General features: G+C 38.8%; 1 protein-coding gene and 2 pseudogenes across 3 annotated transcripts in view; all 3 read right to left on the reverse strand.

The window, feature by feature from the left end:
• Positions 1–17,464, reverse strand: part of LOC146407216 (olfactory receptor 1N2-like) — a 204,885-nt gene that overhangs the window by 86,712 nt on the left and 100,709 nt on the right. The window contains exon 2 of one of the 3 annotated variants that reach the window (XM_085019401.1): positions 13,209–13,409. The exons of the other annotated variants lie outside the window; for them this stretch is intronic. The gene's annotated coding sequence lies outside the window, so the exon portion shown is untranslated. The remainder of the gene's footprint in view (positions 1–13,208; positions 13,410–17,464) is intronic. 3 annotated transcript variants of the gene reach the window in all.
• Positions 1,767–5,312, reverse strand: LOC146407218 (olfactory receptor 1J4-like; annotated as a pseudogene).
• On the reverse strand, positions 11,129–12,322 carry LOC146407219 (olfactory receptor 1J4-like; annotated as a pseudogene).

A 17,464-nucleotide genomic window follows, 5' to 3' on the forward strand; every position in this document is an offset into this window, starting at 1 on the left:
GGAAATTAAAAAATAACTTGAGACAAATTATAATGAAGACACAACCTCTCAAAATCAATGGGATCCTACAAAAGCAGTGCTCAGAGGGAAATTTATAGCAATCCAGGCCTTTCTCAAAAAAGAAGGAAGATCCCAAATTGACAACTTAATCCTCCACCTAAACGAATTAGAAAAAGAACAAAAAAGACCTAAAGTCAGCAGAAGCGAGGAAATTATAAAGATCAAAGAAGAAAGCAGTAAAATAGAGTTTCAAAAAACAATAGAGAAAATTAATAAAACTAAGAGCTTCTTCTTTGAAAAGGTAAGCAAAATTGACAAACCCCTGGCTAGACTCAACGAAGAGGAGAGAAAGAACCCAAATAAACAAAGTTATAAATGAAAAAGGAGAAATCACAATGGATACTGCATAAATACAAAAAAAATAAGGGAATACTATGAACAACTATATGCCAACAAATTTGACAATCTGGAAGAAATGGACAATTTTCTAGAATCATATAGACTGCTAAAACTGAATCAAGAAGAAAGAGACCAACTTAACAGACTGATCACTAGAAAGGAAATTGAAGAAGTTATAAAAACACTCCCTACAAATATAAGTCCAGGACCAGAAGGCTTCATAGGTGAATTCCACCAAACATACAAAGAGGAACTTATACCCATCCTCCTTAAACTCTTTCAAAGTGTGGAGGAAGAGGGAACACTCCCGAGACATTCTATGATGCCACCATCACCCTAATTCCAAAACCAGACAAAGATACCACCACCACCACCAACAAAAAAACTATTGGCCAATATCTTTCATGAATAAAGATGCAAAAATTCTCAACAAAATCTTAGCCTACTGAATCAAACAACATATCAAAAAAATCATACACCACGACCAGGTAGTGTTCATCGCAGGTTCACAAGGATGGTTCAACATATGCAAATCAATCAACACCATACCACATTAACAAAAGAAAAGTAAAAAATCATATGATCATCTAAATAGACGCAGAAAAAGCATTTGGCAATGTCCAATATCCATTAATTTTCAAGACCTTCACCAAAGTGGGCATAGAGGGAACATTCCTGAATATAATCAAAGCCATTTATGATAAACCCACAGCAAATATATGACTCAATTGGCAAAATCTGAAAGCCTTCTCACTCAAATCTGGAAGAAGACAGGGATACCCACTCTCACCACTGCTCTTCAACATAGTTTTGGAAGTCCTAGCCACAGCACTTAGACAAACCAAAGAAATAAAAGGCATCCATATAAGAAGAGAAGAGATAAAACTGTCACTGTATGCAGATGACATGATACTATACATAGGAAACCCTAAGGACTCAACCCAAAAACTACTTGAACTGATTAATAAGTTCAGTAAAGTAGCAGGATATAAGATTAATATTCAGCAATGAAATATTAATATACCAGCAATGAAATATTAGAAAAGGAATACAAAAATATGATACCTTTTAAAATTGCACCTCACAAAATCAAATACCTCAGAATACACCTGACCAAAGAGGGAAAGGACTTATATGCTGAGAACTATAAAACTTTAATCAAAGAAATCAAAGAAGATATAAAGAAATGGAAAGATATTCCATGTTCCTGGATTGGAAAAATCAATATTGTAAAAATGGCCATACTACCCAAAGCAATCTACACATTCCATGCAATCCCTATCCAATGACCCAGGACATTTTTTACAGAATTAGAAAAAACAATCCAAACTTTTATATGGAATAATAAAATACCTATAATTGCCAAAGCATTCCTGAGAAACAAAAACCAAGCAGGAGGCATAATTCTCCCAGACTTCAAAAAATATTACAAAGCCACAGTCATCAAAACAGTGTGGTACTGGTATCAAAACAGACACACAGACCAATGGAAGAGAAGAGAGAACCCAGAAATAAACCCTGACACCTATGCTTAATTAATCTTTGACAAGGAAGGCAGGAACATAAAATGGGACAAAGAAAGTCTATTCAGCAAGCATTTCTGGGAAACCTGGACAGCTGCATGCAAAGCAATGAAACTAGAACACACCCTCACACCATGCACAAACATAAACTCCAAATGGCTGAGAGACTTAAATATATGACAGGACACCATCACACTCCTAGAAGAGAACATAGGAAAAACACTTGCTGACATCAACATCATGAATATTTTCTCAGGTCAGTCTCCCAAAGCAAGAGAAATTAGAGCAAAAATAAACCAATGGGACCACATTCAACTGAAAAGTTTTTGCACATCAAAGGAAACCCAAAAGAAAACAAAAAGACAACTTTCAGAATGGGAGAAAATAGTTTCAAATGATGCCATGGACAAGGGCTTAATATCTAGAATATATAAGCAACTCACACAACTCAACAGCAAAAAAACCAATCAACCAATGGAAAAATGGGCAAAAGACCTTAATAGACTATTCTTCGAGTCAGACATGCAAAGGGCCAGCAAACACAGGAAAACATGCTCAACATCGCTGATTATTAGAGAAATGCAAATCAAAACTACCATGGAATACCACCTCACACCAGTCAGAATGGCCTTCATTCAGAAGTCCACAAATAACAAGTGCTGGAGGGTTTGTGAAGAAAAGGGAACCCTCCTGAACTGTTGGAGGGACTCTAATCTTGTACAGCCAATATGGAGAACAGTTTTTGGAGATACCTTAGAAACCTATACATAGAATTTCCATATGACCCCGCAATCCCACTCTTGGGCATATATGCAGACAAAACTCTACTTAAAAGAGACACATGCACCCACATGTTCATTGCAGCACCATTCACAATAGCCAGAACATGGAAACAACCCAAATGTCCATCAACAGATGAGTGGATTCGGAAGAGGTGGAATATATACACAATGGAATACTATTCATCCATAAAGAAGAATTACATAATGCCATTTACAGCAACATAGATGGAAGGAGAGTCTCCAACAATGAGTGAAATGAGTCAGAAAGACAATGATAAATACTATATGATATCACTTATAACTGGAATCTAATATCCAGCACAAATGAACATCTCCACAGAAAGGAAAATCATGGACTTCGAGAACAGACTTGTGGCTGCCCAATGGGGAGGGAGGAGTGGGAGGGATTTTGAGCTTGGGGTTATCGGATACAACTTAATATAGATTTAGATGGAGATCCTGCTGAGTAGCATTGATAACTATGTCTAGATACTCATATTGCAACAGAACAAAGGGTGGGAAAATACATGTATACATGTAAGTGTAACTTGATCCTCATGCTGTACAGCAGGAAAAAATAAATTTAAATTAAATTAAAAGAAAACCACATGTTGATTGTGGGTTGGGATAATGTAATATTTAGGGTTACAGAAGATTAAATGGGCAAGATATATGACCAAAGGGAAAGAGATTGACCCAATAACAATGATCATTTAAAAGACAGAAATGTGCTAGAGACATGGTGCTCAACACACAACTTTTCAAGACATTTCTAACCAGATCAGTGAGTAAATAAGAACATGGATAGGTGACACTCATTTAGCTAAAAGTTTACTATTTCTGAAAAGAATCACCAGAGACAATGTTATGTCTTTGTTTCTCAGGCTGTAGACGAAAGGGTTCATCCTGGCAGTGACAACTGTGTACATCATGGAAGAAATGATGTCCTTGTCATGGGACTGGCCTGAGGAGGAGGAAAAGTACACTGCTATAATTGTCCCATAGAATAGAGACACAACTGAGAGGTGGTATCCACAGTTGGACAAGGCTTTGAATATCCCTTTAGCAGAGGGGAACCTCAGGATAGAGAAACCAATTTGGCCATAAGATTGGATGGCCACTCAAAGGCCATAGGATGCCACTCAAAGGAAAAATGACAACTGCTGTCCCTAGGCCCTCAAGTGAATATGATCAGCTCATTTATGGATGTGTCTGAGCAGGAGAGTTTGACCAGGGTAGCAAGGTCACAGATGGGGATGATAGTGTCAGAACAGAAGGACAGTTGAGCCAGGATAATGGTGTGGGTCAGGGCATAGGCAGAGTAGATTTCCCAGGATCCAGCCAACAGAGAGAGACACAGCTCCTCCCTCATTATGATGGCCTAGAAAAGAGGGTGACAAATGTTCACATACCTGTCATAGGCCATCACTGCAAGAAGAAGGTTATCAATGCAACCATAACACATGAAAAATGATATGTGTTACACACCCTGCATAGGGTATAGATTGATCCTGAGTTTGCATGTCCATCAGCATCTTAGGGACAGTGACAGATGAAAAGGAGACATCTGGGAGGGCCAAGTGGCTGAGGAAGAAGTACATAGGGGTGTGGAGACAAGGGTCCAGCCTGATGAGCAGGATGATAAGCACTTCCCCAGCACCATAGTCAGGTACATACCCAGTAACAGAGTAAAGAAAATGCCTTGCTGCTCTGGCCAGACGGGGAGCCCCAGGAGGAGGAACTCAGACACAAATCTCTGGTTCTCCCTCCTCATGTTCCTCTCCTATCTCCTGGCATGAGTATAGTGTCAGAGTAGAGTGTCAGAGAAGCAAATACCATCACATTGTGATTTACGGCAGGTAGATAAAAAGGAAGCTTTTCTACTGGTGAATATTTCAAGGTTTGTCTGCCTTGCTAGGACCCTGCAAATATCCCTTAAATTGTATGGGATCATCATGTGAAATGAGAGAACTTACTAAAGATAAGAGCAGATAGAGAAGAGACATTGGCTCAGTGGAAATTTTTCATCATCTAGGAGAGAGTCAACCTATTAGGCATCATTTCCAGCAATGTGTAATTGGTAAAGAAAAAAATGGCCTAGGAGAGGAATATAAAATTAAGTCTACACACTTTACATTTTGTTCCTGTATATTTAGAAACAAACACAATTCTTGATCTTCAAGTTGTAAAATATTGAACTTTTGAAATCTAAAACCCATTAATAAGTTGTATTTGGAGGAAGTTTCAATGACATATATTCAATTCAAACTGAATCAGAAATAAATAGTTGAATTGTACATTTTATATAAAATTTGAAGAAAAAAAGATGCATACCTGTTGCTTGGATTCAAAGGGTCCTGGAGCTCAGTCTTGAAATACCACTGGTAGAAAAACTAAAAATATTACTGCTAGTTATATATATTTTTACTAGTACTCATATTTATCATTCCCCTACCTCTTCTGAATCAACAACCTCTCTATTCAATATAACTGGGTAGAACATGTTGGAATAGGAAAAAAAGAATGTATATGCAATGTGTATATATGGTTATATAATACATATAATATATAACTCTGTACATAAATCATATATATATATAAATTTATGATTGTGTCACTCCCCTGTCCAGCAGAAATTGACACAACAATGTAAATCTACTATACTCTAACAAAGTAAAATTATATATTTACATATATATATATATATACATATATATATATATATATATATATATATATGTACACACACAGAAAAAAACAACATTTCATGACCTCAACATGCACAATCTAAAATGAAAAGAGGTATTATTAAGAAAGGTCAAAGAGAGAATCAAGAATGTCTCCTCTATTCATTTTAAGGAACTAGGAATAAGAAGTGGTTTAAGGAAGAGCTCACAGAAGTATGGAGCACCTATATTCACATGCACATACACACACACACACACGCACCTGCTTCTGATAAGAGATATGCTGTTCTGCTCTGAAATTTATGCTCAAGTGATCTACTGCCAGGAGTATGGACTGTTTTCTCACCTTTTCTGTAGGATACCCTCAGACCATATGTAGTCACAACTTACACGGTCCTGAACCTCTCACCAGCAACAGAGAGAAAAGTCATGAGCCTGGAGCTTACTGCTCAGTGAGTTCACCCCCTTCAGAAGTGGAGAGGTAAAGACTATGCTCTACCAACCAGGGAGAGGGCCCAAGGGGACAGGGCACCAAGCTCTGGGTTCAAGACATGCACTAAACCTGTGTTAATTGCTCACTTTTCCTCCTCCTATCGCCAGAACAGGTGACCTAGGGAAGTGGTCCCTAAACTGGGATGTTCTCTAGAATTGTCTGGGGAGCTGAGTAAAGATGCAGAGCCCAGCTCCACCTCCAGTTATGCTCATTCACAAGACCTGGGGTCAGGTGATTCTCAGGCAGATGGTCCTCAGGGCTGTGAGGCAACACTGTCCTTAGAAAGAACACCAGGGAGATGCCCTGTGCATGGGAGCCCAGAAGGAGATGTGGGGAGACCTCCATACTGGCCCTTCCTACCAGATTCATGTTTCCCCTGACAGGTAATGGCCAGGGAGGTGAAGAGGCATTTTTCTCCCCAGTGGACATTCATATTAGATTTGCTGCTTTTAAATCAATTCTGCTTCATGATGGAGATCCAAATGAAACAGAAATGAAAATAAAGGACAAGGTCAAAGTACTACACCTTTCCATTGTTCATTTTTTATCTTTCTAAAATGAGTTTTATTTGGAAAATTTTAGGTTTACATAAATCCTCTTTATATCATATTATATAGCTTTATTTTTCTATCATAATTTATTATAATAATATTTGCATTTCTACTTCATGCATATCAATACATTGAGCACATAAAATAACCCTACATCAATCTACCTAATTTTTTTATCTGAGCATTTGTTCTGTGAACACATTCACTATGAAATTTTATTAAAGACCATACTATGCCTTGAAATCTCTTTTGTAAGTTATCTAATGAAGGTTACATGAACATCCTCAATGTATTCATTTTATTTTTTCATTTTTATTGCACTAATTAATTTACAATGTTGTGTCAATTTCTGCTGTAAAGCATAGTGACACCCCCTATATATATATATATATTCTTTTATTCATGCTAACTTTACTCATGTCTATAAAATTATCCATTTAGTAGGCTCCATTGTCTTAGTTCTTGACTGCCTTTGGATTGCTCTGGATTTCCTTGTTTTTTTTAAAATTTATTTTAATGGACTATAGCTGACTTACAATGTTGTTTTAGTTTTAGGTGTGCAGCAAAGGGAATCAGTCACACATATACCTATATCCATTTTTCCTCCATTGATTATTGCAAACTATAGAGTACATTCTCCTGTGCTATACAGTGGGTTCTAGTTAATAATCTATTTTATACAGTAGTGTGTATATGTTAATCCTACCCTTAAGATTCTTCCCTCCCCACAATGGTTCCACCTATGGTAACCATAACATTGGTTTTGAAATCTGTGAGTTCCTTTCTGTTTTATAAATAAGTTCTTTGGTATCATTTTCATTAGAATCCATATGTAAGTGATGTCATATGATATCTTTCCTTCTCTGCCTACCTGAGTTCACTCAGTATAATAATCTCTCCATGTTACTGCATAAGACATTACTTCCCCTTTTTTTAATGGCTGCATAATAGAGAAGATGTGGTATATGGTGTTTTCTCCTTTACAAAAAGAACCTATCTTTGTAAAGGTCCAGGAAAATACATGACAAATGGAAATCCAGGTTGAACACCATGGAAAGAGCAACAAAGCCACATTACCTTCATGCACCTGTGGGATCACCTAAGTCAGAGCTTATGGAGTGAGCTAAAAGCATGATTAAGGAAAGTCACTATCATAAATTTTCCACATGTATCAAATGCCAAATTCCTTCATAGTGTTTTGACTCCCATCTTCACACTCCAAACAGACCAGAGTTGGGAACATAAGCACAGCCTTAAATGTCACTCCAAATGCTAGTTATAAACTATCTAATCTTATATTTATGTATAAAATTTGTAAATTTTTTGCATTTAGCATAGGCCAGACATGCACACCCAAATACAAAATCAAAATCTGAGAAGACTGAAGGAAAAAACCTGAGACTCAAAAATAAGATATATACCTATGAAGAAAATAATAGAGATAAAATGAATAATACAGCAGTTCCTGTTGTGGCTCAGCGGGAATGAACCTGCCTCATATTAATGAAGATGTTGGTTTGATTCCTGGCCTCATACAGATGGTTAAGGATCCTGTGTTGCCCCAAGATCTAGTGTATATTACAGATGTGGCTGGGATCCTGCATTGCTGTAGCTGTGGTGTAGACCTGCAGCTGCAGCTCTGATTGGAATCCTAGCCTGGGAACACATGTACCTCAGGTATAGCCCCAAAAAGCCAAAAATAATTAATCTAAAGAAAGGCAGGAAAAGAGGAAAATAAATAAAAATAAAAAATCCAAATCTATTTTAAATGCATGAGTTTAACAAGGTAATATAAAACAAGGTGAATGAACAAAACCCCAAAATCAATGGTATGTCTATTTCCTCACAGTGAGCATTGTGACTTGAGAATTTTTATATACTTTTATAGCAATAGAAAAACAAAAAATATGCATGGATAAATTTAACAAAACAAGTGCAAAACAAGATAAAAAACCACAAAAACATTCATGGGTAAAATTAATGAGGACATAAATAAAAGACATATATTTTGCACATAGATTGGATAATTCAGTGAAATTATAGAAGTGGCTATCCCCACAATTGACCTATAGACTCAAGGTAATATAGTCAAAATAGCAGCAGCCTACCTTTAGAAGTTAATTCTTGATTTTATATAGAAGTGAAAGGGAAACAAAATAGACAAAACAACATAAAAATGGGAAACAAACCACCAGACATATTTTACCAAATTTTAAAACCCTTTCTTAATCCATACCAAGGGAAAAAACAATAATTGCATGAGGATAGGAATATAGATCAATGAATAATTTGAATAGAATGAATAATTTTGAAACAGAACAATATACATAAGGATAAATAATGTTTTACAAATGCACCAAGGCATATAAATGTGGAAAGGATATTGTTTCAATAAATGGGGACAGTATAATTCAATATCAATATGCCTTAAATGAACATAGAGTCTTGTGTTGCACCATATGCAAAATGTATAACTAGAAATGGGTCAAACTGTTAAGAATTATAATGAGAAAACTATTTTGAAGAGAACGTTGGATACAATGTTGGAAAATTTGGGGTATCAAAATTTACTGAATAGGATGAAAAAGTCATGGACTTTGTAAAGAAAAACATAATTATTTGGACTTCATAGATATAAGATTCACTAAGGCTTCAAAAGAAACTCTTAATAGAATAAAACAACTAACTCCAGACTGGCAGAAAATACTTATAAAACATATTTCTGATAAAGACGTGAATCCAAAACGTGTAGAGGAGACAAGCAAGCCAATTATTTTCTAAAACTAAACGTAAAAGATTTGAAAAGATATTTCACTGAAGAAGATAGAATATCAGCCTGTATAAAGAGACCTAACATCATTAGTCATTAGATAAATGGAAACAAAAACCACAGTGAGATACCATAGCAAAATCACCAGAATGGCTGAAATCAGATGACTGGCAATACCAGAGGCAGTGAGGATGTAATTAAAAGTTGGAATTCTCATACATGGTCAGCAATAATGTATAATTCAGAATCTTTATGGGAAATTTTTGGTAAGTTTCTCATAAAGTTCAACATACACTTGACCCAGCAATTCCATTCCTATGTAATTAAGCAAAAGAAATAAAAATCTTCTTCCCATAAAGTGTTAGATGGAGAGATATAAACATGAACATATATTTGGGACAAAAGTTTTACTGATACACAAGAAGGGAAAGTTAATGTTCATTATTTAGTATTGCATTTGTTTCAAGTCAAACATATTTTAGATGTTTTGGAATGTTTTCAATTTCAGTAGAAGAAGAAAGGAATATTCAGTGGAGTGTAGGGAATTTCCCCAGGCCATACACTGGCAGGTTCAGCCTGCAATTTAGATCCGTTTTCCCAGATACTCTTCTCTTATGCTATGTGGTGCTGAGCTGCAGAAGCAGTTTTGATCATATTAATCTTTAATTAAGTATAGCCCAAAGAAGAAAAATAGGTGGTCCTTCAATATACATAGAAGAAAAGAGATTAATACTTACTCTTATAACATAAAACGGGTATCATGAAGCTGATTAGAAATGATTTTTTACAGAGATTCATAATGAAGATGTTAAATAGGACAAACACCAAACTCAATGGTGGCAACAGAAGACGCCAGACCATGGGTGTTTCGTTTGTCTTACTCTTTCCCAGTCTGGACTGAGCAGGCCTTTTGTTCAAAATCACACATGCAGTCAGAACACTCCAGAGATGACTAGTCTGTGAGTGACCTGCTGAGTGTAGAGAACAGCAGTGTCTTAGAGTGATCATCGTTTCTAAAATCCAGAAGAAGCCTTGAGTCCCTAAGTGGAGGAGCTGAACTCATAGATGTGGATTGCTTCCTGGAGAAATACAGGCTGCTCTACAGTTTCTTCTCCTGACCCACCATCATCACCACCAGCAACCCAAAACATGAAATGAATGTGAAGCAAGGATAGGAAAAGACATAATTTGCCAAGTCCTAGCACTGCACCTTTCTATGGCACCAAAGCCTGCTTGGCATGGAGCTTCCACCCATCCATAGGGACACACATTTCCTCCTCCCAACACATGGCAACCACCATCCTATCCTCTGCTGTATGAATTGCTTATTTCAGTTTCCACATAAAAGTGAGATCACACATTATTTGTCTTGTTTTGGGTTTGACGTATTTCACTAGCATAATGGACAAATTTCCAATGAGTTCTTCTGAGGTATAATGTACAGCACAATGATTACAGTGAACCAGACTATACTGTACACTTGATATTTAATCCAGTAGTACAGTGGATCTTATGTTCTCTCACAACACACACAAATAAATTAAAATGGTAATTAAGTGGAGATGAATATATTATATATATATATATATATATATATATATATATATATATAGGGTGGTCCCAATGTAGCCTTAGATATATATATATATATATATATATATATATATATATGAGTTAATTTCACAATGTATACATATCAAAATACTAATCTGAACACTTTAAATACATTCTCTATTTAAAAACAATTTTACTTCAATAAAGACATTTTATAACAAACTAATAAATTTCTGTGATATAAGAAGAGAGACAAAGTACTACCAGTTATGTAATTTCTCAATGTTGTAGACAAGAGCAGTAATCAATAATGTCAACTCAGAATTCACAATTTATATAATGCATTATTAGGAAAATAAATGATGAATGTAAAAAATTGTAATTCAAGTTACCAAATAGTTTCTGAGTATTCATTCAAGGCTGGGCTCAAGATTAGACATGTAGGATATGCGGTTATGTAACTACATTTGTCTGTTCTAAAGATGAGCAAATGTCATTGAGACAAGACTCTTGTTGAAGAGTTTCTCCAAGGCCCCTTCATGTCCCTGTTCCTCAAGATGTAAATGAAAGGGTTCAGCAATGAGGTGACCACTGCATACATCACAGAGGCAACTATGTCCTTCTCATGGAGGTGCTGGATGAGGCGAAAAAGTACAGCCCAATAAATGTTCCAAAATAGAGAGAAACCAGAGAGGAGGGAGCTACATGTGGACAAGGATTTTCAGATCACTGTGGTGGGAGGAACTTTGAGGATGGTGGCCCCAATGCAGCCTTAAGAGCCAAGATTCATATTAGTGGGGGGGATAATGACAGCCAGTCCTACTGTGAAAATGACCAGCTCAATGAGGGATGTGTATGATCAGGAGAGCCTGAAGAGTTTACCAGAATCACAGAGGAAATGGGTTATGGTATTGTCATCACAAAAGGACATCTGGGCCAGGAGAAGGGTGTGACAAGGGCACTGGCACAGGACAGAATCCAAGATACAGTTATAAGTAAGGGACAGCACCTCTTTCATGATAGTGGTGTAGTGGAGAGGGTGAAAGATGGCTATGTACTGGTCATATGTCATTGAGGTGAGAAGTAAATTGTCTAGATCAGTAAAAAGTATGAAAAAATACATCTGTGCTATGCACCTGGCATAGGGGATGGATTTGTACTCAGTGTTCATGTCCATCAGAATCTTTGGGACAGTGACAGATGAAAAGGAGATATCTGTAAGAGCCAGGTGGCTGAGGAAGAAGTACATGAGGGACTGGAGGTGAGGGTTCAGCCTGATGAGCAGGATGACGTGCAGGTTCCCCAGCACCATGGTCAGGTACATGCCCAGGAACAGGGCAAAGAACACTCTCTGCTGCTCTGGCCAGATGGGGAGCCCCAGGAGGAGGAATTCAGACATGGTGCTCTGTTTCTCCATCCTCATGCTTTTCTTGGCTCAGCTGGGAATTGGTGAAAGTGGGAAATGTCACTGAACATGCCAAAATATTATAGTCATGTCCTTTGTACAATGAAAAGTCTTAATTTAGGCTATATTTCCCTTCATTTATGTTAACTATTGGTGAATGAATTAGTCTCTCCAATTCTGGCTCCAATAACACATCAAACCTTCACATTAACTGAGTCTTTTTCCCAAGAAACTAATGGACATTTATTCTCCATTCAATAAACAATTATTGAAAAACTGCTTTCTCCCATATTGAGTACTTAGGAGTTAATAAGAACAGAGAAGTCTCTGTATTCAAGTTTATATCTTTACATCAAGCCGTGTTCAAATCTCTGTAATTGGCCAAGATGAAAAGTGAAAAGAGCACCAGGGAAGATGTATCAATCGTTCATTTCCTCTTAAGAAAATTAAATTCCTTACATTTGCATAGAATTACTAAAGCTATTTCATGAGCTTTCAGTATAGTTTGCTGCATCCTATTTGTTTTGAGTCACTTATAATCCCTTCTTATCAAAAATGTCCAATCCAGGCTTCCAAACCAATGTCAACAGTTCCAAGCTCTGTTCCAAGTGTTTTGTACATACTTTCAAATTAAATGTTCCCAGTATCTCTAATAAATACTCTTAAATATATTTTAAATAGAATAAAACAAAAGCATACATTATTTAAATGTGCAAAAATACACAATTAAATGCAACAGGCAGAATCACAACACAGGTCTGTTTGACCAAGATCCATTCTCTTAACCACTCAGAATGGAAAATACACCCTCAGTAGTTAAAATATACAGAGAAGCTTCATTATGTCAGCTATCTTTCTCCAAAATCTTCCTAACTTGCTCTAAGAAAAATTTATGACTCCTATTTATATATCATACAAGGGATTTTCACATGCTTTAACCTCTCAAAACACTAGTTATATTTTAGGACTGCTTGGTACCCAAGGCAAATCTTATGTCTTCATTTGATAAATGTGGAAAGTGTAGCTAAGAGATAAATTACTTACCTCAGGTGATTTAGTGTTTTGACAGTCAATTCCAGATTAATGTATAGTGGGAGGGGGCCAAGCACTCCTACATCAAAGTGAAGTGAAGTGCAGCACTGCCAGCATCTGTGGGTGCACGTGTAGTTCTGTATCAATGCAGCATAAATGATATCCATGAGCACAGTTGCATCTAGAGTTGTCTGCCTCAAATTTATAGTATACCTGATAAGGGGGACAAAGATACTTAGATGTAGCAGGAAAACAAGCGGGGTATATAAGCCACCCCTCCACTGCATTCCAGGCTCAGCCTATGGATACTAATTCCTGAGCCAGTGCCTACCAGCATGAATAAATGTTGCTTCCTGGTGAAAAATAAAAGCTTTGGTGTCTGATTTCTCTCTATATATTCTGAGGGTTCATCTGGGATTTGGAGCCAGTGATTTTGCCTCCCTTGTAGCTGGGATACAACGCCTGGAATGCCAGAAGAGGTAACCTCACCTGGTGCCCACTGACCAATTGATCCATAGGGGACTAGCACTCAGGACAAGGACCCCAGGAGCACAAAAGAACCTGGGGAGGCCCAGGAACCTGCCTAGGGAGCACCACCCATCAGAATAGTAAGAACCCAGGTTCAATTTGGGGGCCTGCCCCTAAGAGGTAGAAGGGGAGTCTGATATCCTCCTAGACATGCCCTAAGAGTCTCACAGGAGTTCATCTAGAGGAGACATGAGAGGAAACTGCACCTCTAAGGAAATGGGCATCAGATTGGAGATGTCCTGTGAATGCAAGTAAATATGAGTGAATGAGACAGACATTTGGAGAGTTCCAACATAATCAGATATGCTTAAGCAAGTGTTGAGTCCCCAGCCAAGAGTCCATGGTGACCTCATATAGCTTAAGGTGACTGTCTTCAGAGAGGTCCTGATGAAGAGTTTATACAGTCTCATGAATGCCAAGAGGAGCCTGAAATATTTCTGCAAGGAGAGCGCCAGAGATGGATGAAGTGATTATTTACTTCTTCCCTTTTCTCCTCCCTCCCATCCTTGTATTGTGTAGTCCTTGTCTTTCAGGAGATGAAATAGGTGGAAACCAGAATAAACAAACCCCCCTTGGAGTGCATGGTAAAGAATTTTATGAAGGGATATTCAGGAAATTATGATAAAAAGCTCTCTCCCCCAAACTTCCAGATATTCTTTGAAATAGATTGGCCTGCTTTTGGGGGTGGGACTCTAGATAGAGAAATGGTTATTAGGGTGTTTAGGATTGTTGCAGGTGACCCAGGGAACCTGGACCAACTCCCTTATATTTACTGCTGGCAAGACACAGTCCTTTACTGGCCACTGTGGCTGAGAGCCTGTTTGGAAGAGAATTGCAAAGTTATGTTGGCTCAAATATGGGCTTCTCCAAAGTGCCCAAAGTAACTCAAAAAGTCTGCTTTATCTGGGGAACCAGAGGAAATCCCCCCACCTTATTTACCTTTGTACCCTCTACTGCCTTCAGGTGCTCCCAACAGCCAGGCTGTACTAGGAAAGGCTGTCTCTCCCAGAGGGTCTCATCCAAGCAGCCCCTCCCTTGACTCACCCATGACATCACCAGTAGCTGCCTCTCTGGAGCCACAAGTGTTTACCTGATATACACCAGTGGGAGAACAACCAAAAAGTAGGGTCAATGGGGAGAGAAAATGCACAGGCATGTGACCAGAGCCAGCTCCTTGAGAAAAGAATAAAATCCCCAATGGGACCCTAATAATGCCTGGGGATTTCAAATACTGGAGCACCACAAAGGGGCTCTTTTAAACAACATGAGGAAAAAGGTTAAATACCTTGGATTTCATATCCCCAGGGATAATGTCAACTCAGCGCTGAGAAAAGGCAGGATGTCTTGTCAACCCTGCTTCCCTCCACCCAATGCCAGGTTCAGAAATTTCTCTGGGCCACAAGTTTCTGGAAGATTTGGATACCTAACTTCTCCATTTTGACAATACTCATTGATCAGGAAACAAAGTGGGGAGAGCAGGAGTCTTTGTTGTGTGAAATAATAGCAAAAAGCCTTTGAAGAAATCAAGCAAGCCCTCACCAAAACACCTGGCTTGAGACTCCCAGATCTCCAAGCCCTTCTTGTATGTACATGAGTGCTCCAGGGTCACAGTAGGGGTTTTAACACAAATTCCTGGGTCATGGCATCCTCCAGTGGCATATCTTTCCAAACAACTTGACTCTATTGCCCGGGGGTGGCTGCCCTGCCTGTGGGCACTAGAAGCCACAGCACTTCTAGTGATAGAAGCTAATAAATTGACTATGGGACAGGAAATAACAGTCCATGTGCCACATTCAGTGCTTATGTTAGTGGAATATAAGGGACAATACTGCCTGGATGGTCAAGAATCAGGTAATGCTATGTGAAAATCCATAAATTTGCCTGAAGTTAGGGAGGACCCTAAACCTTACAACCCTGCTGCCTGTCGGGCCAGGCCAGCCAGATCATGACTGTGTAGAGGTTATGGATGAGGCATTTTCCAGCTGCAGGATTTAACAGAACAGCCCCTTAAAGTCCCAGATGCTGAATATTTCACTGATGGTAGCAGCTTTGTAAAAGAGGGTGAATGCCTTGCTGGGTATTCCATGGTGACCTTACATTTCACAGTTGAAGCAAAGGCTCTGCCAAAAGGAACTTTCATGCAAAGGGCATAGCTCATTGCCCTAGCCCAAACTCTCCTACTGGCAACAGGGATACATGTCAACATATACAATGACTCCAAATATGCCTTCACCACCCTCCATGTATATGGGACTTTATATAAGGAAAAGGGGCTAATTGACTCAGGAAGGAAGATATAAAGCAGGACAAGGAGATTCTTGAAATTTTAGATGCTGTATGGGCCGCTAAAATTCATGCACTGTGGGGGATATCAAAAGGGGGATACCTCTTTCACTTGGGGAAACCAAACCATAGAGTAGACCAGCAAGCAAAACTTGCTTGCTCCAGGGGGACAATAAAATCAGTGGCCCTGACCATCACACTGTTCCCTACCCTGCTGACAGAATGGGACTCTAACTATTCACAGCATGAGAGCACTTGGTTCCAAACTGAAAAAGGAAACTACCTCCAAGTTGGATGGTGGGAATCTGAAGATGTCGAAATTGCAATTCCTGAGGCCATAGCCCAGGCTTTGTTAAGAAAATTCATCAGAAGACTCACATTGGCCAGAGGGCTCTTGAGACTATACTCGGCAGACACTTCTACATCCCTAGGCTTGCCAGCATAGCCTTGGTAATATGTGAACAGTGTGAAATATGTGCATGAAATAACCCATGTCAGGGGCCTAGGGCCACCCCTGGGGTGCAGTGTCAGAGGGGCCCTCATCAAAAATATAGTCATGGATTTCATTTAGATCCCCAGTGTCCAAGGCTATAAATTCTTGTTAGTGTTTGTGTGTATATTCTCCGGTTTGGTAGAGGTCTTCCCCATTAGCACAGAGAAGGCACAGGAGGTTGCTTGATTCCTCCTAAAGGAAGTAATTCCCCGATTTGGGATTCCAATCACCACTGGGTCAGACAATGGACCTGCATTTGTGGCGGAAGTAGTGCAACTGGTGACAAAGGGATTAAAATTGACCTGGAAGTTGCACACAGCTTATTGGCCCCAGAGCTTCAAGAAGGTGGAAGAGATGATTCAGACTATGAAGCTGCAATTAAGTAAACTGTGTCAGGAGACAGCTGCATTGGGACCAGCTCTTTCCAGTAGCCTCATAAATGATTAGGTCCAAAGCTACTAAACAGACTGTATCTTCTCCTTACAAAATCTTCTATGGGCACCAACCTCATCTTATTAAGGTTATGAAGGGGGGACTTAAAGAAATTAGGGATCCTCATCCTGAGAAAGCAGGTGCAGGCACTAGGTTGCACCTTGGTCACCCTCCATTTGTGGGTTAAGGAATGGTTACCTGTGAGCCTAACGACAGACCCCACACTTTCAAAACAGGGGATGCTGTATGGGTTAAAATAAAAGGAATTTCCAGCCATTAAAAACTCTTTGGAGGGGCCCATTTACTGTCATTTTATCCACCCTACTGCAGTAAAGGTGGCAGCAATGGCTCCTTGGATTAACCACAGCAGAGTAAGACCAGCATCGCAAGACCTGGGACTGCATACCTGACTGGTTGACGCTGTGCAAGCTGACCATCTGAACTGCAACTTCAGGGACCTGAGAGGACAACAGATTTACTCTAGTCATTCCAGAGGCTGACTAGTCTATGCATGGTGAAAGCTTGTGGAATC

This window comes from Sus scrofa, chromosome 1 (assembly GCF_054392235.1).
Source record: "Sus scrofa isolate SSC_HxYL_T2T_F1_AM1 chromosome 1, Sscrofa_HxYL_maternal_Yorkshire_Landrace_v2.0, whole genome shotgun sequence".
Lineage (NCBI taxonomy): Eukaryota > Metazoa > Chordata > Mammalia > Artiodactyla > Suidae > Sus > Sus scrofa.